Raw genomic sequence first — 7,826 nt, 5'->3', positions numbered from 1 at the left:
TGTATTTTGCAAGGCCTCCTTGTGAAACAAACGAATCTATGCACACTTGCAACTGTCGTATTTTGTTTGTTTTTTTAAGACATTAAAGAGAAACTAAATAAAAAGAATTATACATTTAGGCCTACTGCTTCTAGCCTTACTGAACTCCAATAGGCCTATAAGAGTAGACTATGGTAATTTATCTTACAAGCTAAAACTAGGTCTATATCTCTTTGAATAGGCGAAATTGCCAAATCTGATAGTCTTCATGAATCAATGTACATGTTGGGGCTAATTAGTAGTTTTAACTTTTAAAAGCTTTTCTCAGAGGATCTGTAGGCCTACCCACTGGCGAATTCGAGTGGGGGGGGGGGGGATAGGGGGGATTCCCTTCGTCCGACCCTCCCTCCGAAGGGGGGAGAAGTCCAGCAATTTTCGTAGAGAAATCACACAATTTATATACGAATTCTTTAGTCATATTAATAATATATACTAATTATTCATATTTTAACCTATTTTTGGATATCATCGATTCCGCCCCCCCCCCCCAAAAAAAAATGCCCCCCCCCCCGACTCCTAACTTTTGAGTGAGCGGGGGCGATCCAATTTTGTTTTTTTTTAGAAATCACTGTTTGTTAACATCTTCTTATCTTATATAATACAGACGTTACTTCAAATAGCACTAGGGAAGAAGAAGTATTTGTACAAATTTGTCCTAGCATATGGGATGAGGAATGTGCCTTTATTTTTGTGCTTTTCTGAGTATTTTATTAAATTTTGTTCTTGTATTTGAAGATTATGGTTCAGTGTTTTATGTATAATTGCTACTTTACTTTTAAGTTGAGTATTTTTATTATCTTTAAGTAGAAGAGTAACAATTGAGATGATTTCTGAAGCCAATTTTTTTTTTCTAGTCTTCTTTTCCCAACCTTGGATGGCTGCCTGGTCGTGCGGTTTGCGCGCTGGACTGTCATTTGGATTTATCGATGGTCCCGGATTCAAATCCTGCCCGCTCCCATCTCCCGTCGTCCTGCGGGACGTTTGGACTAGGAAGAAAACTATCTTCAATTCTAAAGGAGCATCCGAAACATGTAAAACAAACAAACATTTTACACAATCAGAGATTTTTCTATTGTATAAATAACTTTTGTTTAGAGCTTTGCACTATAGTTCTGTAACAAAACGAAGTTACAAAAAGGTGTATCGAACAAAATTAATCACCTACATACAGGCTACATCTTTTCTTAAATATTATTTTTCAAAGACATTTTTTTTTCGGCGGTGACCCTCTAAATCTGTGAAATATCATTTCTTTTCAAGGAACACATCTGTTGTATTTGCAATGTACATAGAGCCTATAAATTTACATTATAATTTTCCAAAGTACAAACATTATTCAAAAGGTTCTTAAAAATTAGACATTTTGCGCGTGTCAAAACAGTCGAATATCTGTTTGCGTCTTATTCTTACCAAAACAAGAGTATTACAAGCGGTCTCGCTTAACATGAAGAGAATATTACGACAAATACGCGTAATAAAGATATACTTACACTACTTGTATCTCGAGTGTCACTCACACTTCAGTTTCGGCCATTGCCCCCACGTTACTTTATTTTACTAAATTTGACCTGTTCTTTTTAATTGGATGAATGATGAGCTGTGGATGTCAGGAGAATGCGTTTCTGGCAGTGCAGAATGTAAGAAGACTCTTGGCACTTACAGCGCTCCCCCAGGACCCCATAGTTGACAAGAGAAGACCCACAACTAAAAGCACAAAGGTATGTCATGTCCGCTAGATCCCCCCCCCCTTATTTTTTACGCCCTACCCCACTACCTCTACCCGTGAATAAAAAACGACAGTAATCTTTGCAGGCCAATTACGATGTCAATATTTCAATGGTCGCTTCCCTTGGAATTTGTAAACGTTTACAATTTGAATGCTTCTCAATAGAAACTACAAATCGAACATCTAAAAAACCTTGCCTAGATGCTGTTTTATTATTTTAGACATAAGTATGCCTATAAAGCTTACTAAAACTAAGTTATAATAAATGTAATAATGGTGCTGTCATTGTTTTGTGTTAGCCACTTATAGTTCTACATATGCGTATTAATTTAGCGTGCTTCTATGTAAACACCTGGTGGATTAGTGTTGTTCCTAAGGTCTCGCTTGGTAAAAGTCATACCCCTCCATATGCTTAAAAGTTAAATGCTTGTTGCTTTTCCAAAGGGAATGCCACTCTTACACTAAAACTGAATTTTGTTATGTTGAAGAACGAAGAGCATAGAGCTACATTATACAACGAATTGGATTACATATCCATAACTCTATAACTACACTGTACTCCCGTGGGTACCTTAATCAATAGCCTTCTTCTGTCTTCATAAACATCTACTGCCATGTTAAAAGAAATAAGTAGGATATATATCTCATGACTCCCCTACTTTCCCAACTTTTGACTGTAATGTCATTAAAAAGAAGAACCCAGAGCTATTGACTAGGTTTAGGATAGAAAGTTTTAATGTATGCTTTTTGCGTGTATCTCAGTTGCGTAGCAAGGTGGCTGTAGGGTGTAGGCCCTGATTCAAGCATACGGTCGTGCCCCTACTGCTAGTGGGTCGAATATTTATCGTTTGGAGGCTCTATCCTATAGCAACATAAGGTTGGTAAAACATACAAGTATATGATATAGATCCCTTGTTTCTGATGATAAAGGTAAATCGACATCACTTGTTTCTTATGTTTCTATTATTCTGATTATTGTTTCTTATGCTTCTGATAATAATCTTTAGGAACATTTCAATAAACTTACACACATTGGTCACATACATATTATCCATCACATCTCATCCTTTAAGATGTTAGTAGAAGGCAGAGGAGGAATGCGCGATAAACTTACCACCCCCTCCCCTGCTATTATCATCATTAGGAAACTGTTGAAGGAAAAGTATTTAGGGTATTTTAATTATATATACATCAACATGGGCCATGACTGCATTGTACAGTACTAAGGATGCAATAGGATCTGTTCTAATGCCATCATGTCATTTCAGTGCTTACCAAGGAATAAAACGTAAGGAGACAAAAGTTGATAGCAAGGGGGATGAACCAACTCGGTCATTCCTTCAATCCCAAGGGGGCAGCAGAAGACAGTGACAGATGGGGTGTTGTGGTGAGTTAATGACAGTCAGTCATCACTGGTGCCCTCACGACCCAGTTCTTGAAGTCAGCACATCAGGTTTTCCTTGTGAGCATTAAGCAGCCATTTGTATTACAATGCAACTTTAAACAATAAGCAATTACAATTATTATTAAAATCCAGTCCTCTTAATAATTTGAGATTTTTCTCTTACGACTTTCATCTATTCCTCTATGTATGTATGTATGTATGTATGTATGTATGTATGTATGTATGTATGTATGTATCATGTATGTATGTATGTATGTATGTATGTATCATGTATGTATGTATGTATGTATGTATGTATGTATGTATGTATGTATGTATGTATGTATCATGTATGTATGTATGTATGTATGTATGTATGTATGTATGTATGTATGTATGTATGTATGTATGTGTATGTATGTATGTATGTATGTATGTATGTATGTATGTATGTATGTATGTATGTATGTATGCATGTATGTATGTATGTATGTATGTATGTATGTATGTATGTATGTATGTATGTATCATGTATGTATGTATGTATGTATGTATGTATGTATGTATGTATGTATGTATGTATGTATGTGTATGTATGTATGTATGTATGTATGTATGTATGTATGTATGTATGTATGTATGTATGTATGTATGTATGCATGTATGTATGTATGTATGTATGTATGTATGTATGTATGTATCATGTATGTATGTATGTATGTATATATGCATGTATGTATGTATGTATGTATGTGTATGTATGTATGTATGTATGTATGTATGTATGTATGTATGTATGTATGTATGTATATATGTAAGTATGTATGTATGTAAGTATGTATGTAAGTATGTATGTATGTATGTTTGTATTATGTATGTATTATGTATGTGTTATGTATGTATTGCATTTGTAATTTTTCCCTTACGATTTTCATCCATTCCTCTATGCATCTATGTATATATGCATGTATGTGTGTATGTATGTATGTATGTATGTATGTATGTATGTATGTATGTATGTATGTATCATGTATGTATGTATGTATGTATGTATGTATGTATGTATGTATGTATGTATCATGTATGTATGTATGTATGTATGTATGTATGTATGCATGTATGTATGTATGTATGTATGTGTATGTATGTATGTATGTATGTATGTATGTATGTATGTATGTATTTATGTATTTATGCATGCATGTATGTATGCATGTATGTATGCATGTATGTATGTATCAAGTATGTATGTATGTATGTTTGTATGTATGTATGTATGTATGTATGTATGTATGTATGTATGTATGTATCTATCTATCTATCTATCTATCTATCTATCTATCTATCTATCTATCTATCTATCTATCTATCTATCTATCTATCTATCTATCTATCTATGTCGGTCTGTCTGTCTGTCTTTATGTCGGCTCATGCTTTATTTATATATACATATATATATATATATATATATATATATATATATATATATATATATATATATATATATATATATATATATATATATATAATTAGGTCAAAATTCAAGTTTCCTCTTTCCCATAAACGAAATCAGATCAAAACATTTCTCTGGCGATTTATTTGGTACATATTAAGCCATGTAAAGAAACGCTCGTTGTGTGAACTTCAAACAATCCTATGATTAATACGTTTAATTAGCATGGCCTTTCAACTAGACAGCCATGACACAATTCTCCTTATTTTCACCTCTTTTTTCTTTCTCCCTTATTTCCCCCAATCCATTACTGGCGACCCTTAACTGGCCCATCAGTACCCCTGCAGCTATACCGCCGAGTGAAGAGTACATGGTATCACTGTAAGCAAGGTGAAGTTCATCAACCCCAAGGCATAGGACACTAACGAGATGTCTGCCTACCAAACGTAGCTTCCTCTAATTAGTAATGTTATTTCCTCCGGGCAGCTGCGCCCTTTTTTGGAATACAAATAAGTGTACATCCATTTTTTTTTTCAATATAGAATATATGGGTTTATATTTAAACAATTCTCGATATACTTTGACAAATTATATTTTTCTTTATGCTATCAAAACAAACATAATTTGAATTTTCTTGGTTTAAATATGATTATTATACAAATGTTTTGTGCCATTTGGTCAAAGCCGTCTGTTTCTTTTCGTTGCGGAAGAGAAATTATAATTGTCAGATAGATCGAAATATAGGCAGGCCAACGTGACAATATTTGTTAGTTGATCCGAGACCAATCGTTATAGAAAGCCTGAATACTAACATGCAACGTCACAACCTGTGGGCAGTTTAGACCAATAGCTCGTTGTCACCTAACAGGTCAGTGTTGAGGCCTTCTACAATGAAAGGTCTCAGTTGATCTCTGAGAAATGTTGGTGAATGGTGAATCTGAACTAAAATGTCAGTTCTAGACGAACATTATCCTTCTAATACTTTTTGTAAAGCCAACTTTCACTGAGAGATACTTTTTGCAGGACCGGAAGAATACGCTGAGAGATGTCTTTTTAGCGGCCCCCGTGAGGTGAATAAATGCCATTTGTTTTGTGTGTTCTGTCTGTCCGTCCGTCCGTTTCTTTTAGATCTCGTAAACTAGAAAAGATATTGAAAATCCAACATCATGATATTTAAGACAATTCAAAGTTCTGCTGCAGCGGCTACTTTTTTCTTTTCTGAAAGTGAAACATTTAATTTTTAAAATCAACTATGCAAACAGTTTTGTATTGATAAGTTAAATAAGTTCTGTCATACTAACTACTACATTTACAAAAAAACAACATATTTACTTTTATTTTTAAAGAGAAAAAATCTATTTAATATGCATATAAGTGGAATATAAAATAAAACAACAATTAAAAAGGCATTTCTCATATTATCGCGGGAACTGTAGGGCGATGCTGTAACAATGGAACACTGAACTAAAGGAAGGGGAGATTTTTTTTTTACGGAAATGTTTTTTTTTTTCTTGAGGCTTTGAATAAGAGATTGACCCTTTACAGAACAATTAGATCAATTAGATAATCATTATAGACATCAGTTAGGCCAGGTTCACATCGAACTTCACCTTCACGTTCACCTATCCCTTTGTCTGCTGGAACTTTGGGGCGCCACACAGAATCTGTCAACCTTCTTTCTCCAGTCTTCTCTGTCATTTCATTCTGATATTCTTTCTGAAAATATTGAAACCTGCCTTTTTACTGCCTGGGTGGACCACTTCGGGGGCCGATTTTGAGTTTACGTTTCCACACAAACTGTCTTTGTAACCTTGTTTTTGTGTGTTGATGCTCGTTAGGTAACGACATCTAGACTACATTGAAGCGTTGGCCAGTTGTCCCGACTTGCCAGATAAGTCTTGCTTTCGCTTTCATATGCTCTTCACATTCCACGATGGAAGTCTAAGGAAATCCCCTATTGTGTTGAAATCTTCTTATGGAATATCTTTATAAACAGCCGAGAGCTTAAAAAGTTCTTGTATTCTTCACATATTTCAAGGGGAAGAATCTTATTTCACTTCTTTCAAAAGCTACTTGCGGAGGGTTACCAGACGTCCGGCAAAAGGAGGCTGTGTCCTCCTTTTTAAGATCGTGTCCTCCAGCCGGCCGGCATTAGCGAAAAGCGTGAAAATGTCCGGATTTTTCACTGTTGTTAACTGCAATGGCGTATAATCTTTTAATGGAATTTAATACTTCATATCTACTGGTTTAAATTCAAACAGTCTCGTAACATAGAAAGATGCAAAAAGATGTCAAGCTTCATTGTGCTGATTAGTAAAACTTCTTTATTATGATTGGCATGACAAAAGCACGTCATAGTGGCCCGTAGTATATGGCAGCATCCAATCAACGTGGAGAGCTTACTGTTGTCCAATTTGTGTTTAATACTTCATGGTGTCGGCTAACGTCAGTGATAGACGTGAAGTAAAAAGATGTAAATTCTTAGATCTAATAAAGACTTACTATCCGTGTTCTGGTGATGGCCGTACAAACAAATGAAGCTAAGTCTGTCGTTTGTGATTCGTAAGTGTCGGCTGCAAACAAGTGCAGCTCTGATTTGGAACGTCATGTGGCCAGCGAAAAACACCAAGTCGACAGTTATTTTTTTAGTCCTTCCTTGTAAGGTTTTGTCCTCCTTTTTGTCCTCCTTTGGGTATACAGGTGTCTGGTAACCCTATACTTGCGTATATGACAGAGTTAGAACACATTTATAGGCGAAGCTGATTATAAAATACACCCCCCCTCTGTCTAATATTACGTTGTAACTTTTTTTTTTTACACATTCTTTAGTGTCGTTTTTTCTTTCAAGGGCCTTTGTGGGCCCCTATTGTTTGTGGGCCCCTAACCTTCTTGGGCCCGGTTGCATTTAGTTCGTCTGTGCCTTGCTCGCTATACCACTCTCTGGAAAGTAGTTAAAAGTTCTATTACATAAGATACGACTTTGCTCAACCACAACACTCCATGAGCTTCTTTTCAAAGAGAATATCATACAATCATACAATCACACAATCTTGTACGGGCCTTATAAAACAACCCATTCAGCTGAGCTCCAGCCGGCACACAGGGCATATACCCGAATACCTTAACAGTTCGCCATCGAAATACGCTGACCATATTTGAAGAACATGCATACATTGTGACGTAGACTAAAAGACTAAAAAAAAAAAACAAGTCAACATAGCAAA

Source organism: Biomphalaria glabrata, chromosome 8, assembly GCF_947242115.1.
Source record: "Biomphalaria glabrata chromosome 8, xgBioGlab47.1, whole genome shotgun sequence".
Lineage (NCBI taxonomy): Eukaryota > Metazoa > Mollusca > Gastropoda > Planorbidae > Biomphalaria > Biomphalaria glabrata.
The sequence above is the reverse complement of the archived record's forward strand: the minus strand, read 5'-3'. Positions refer to the sequence as shown.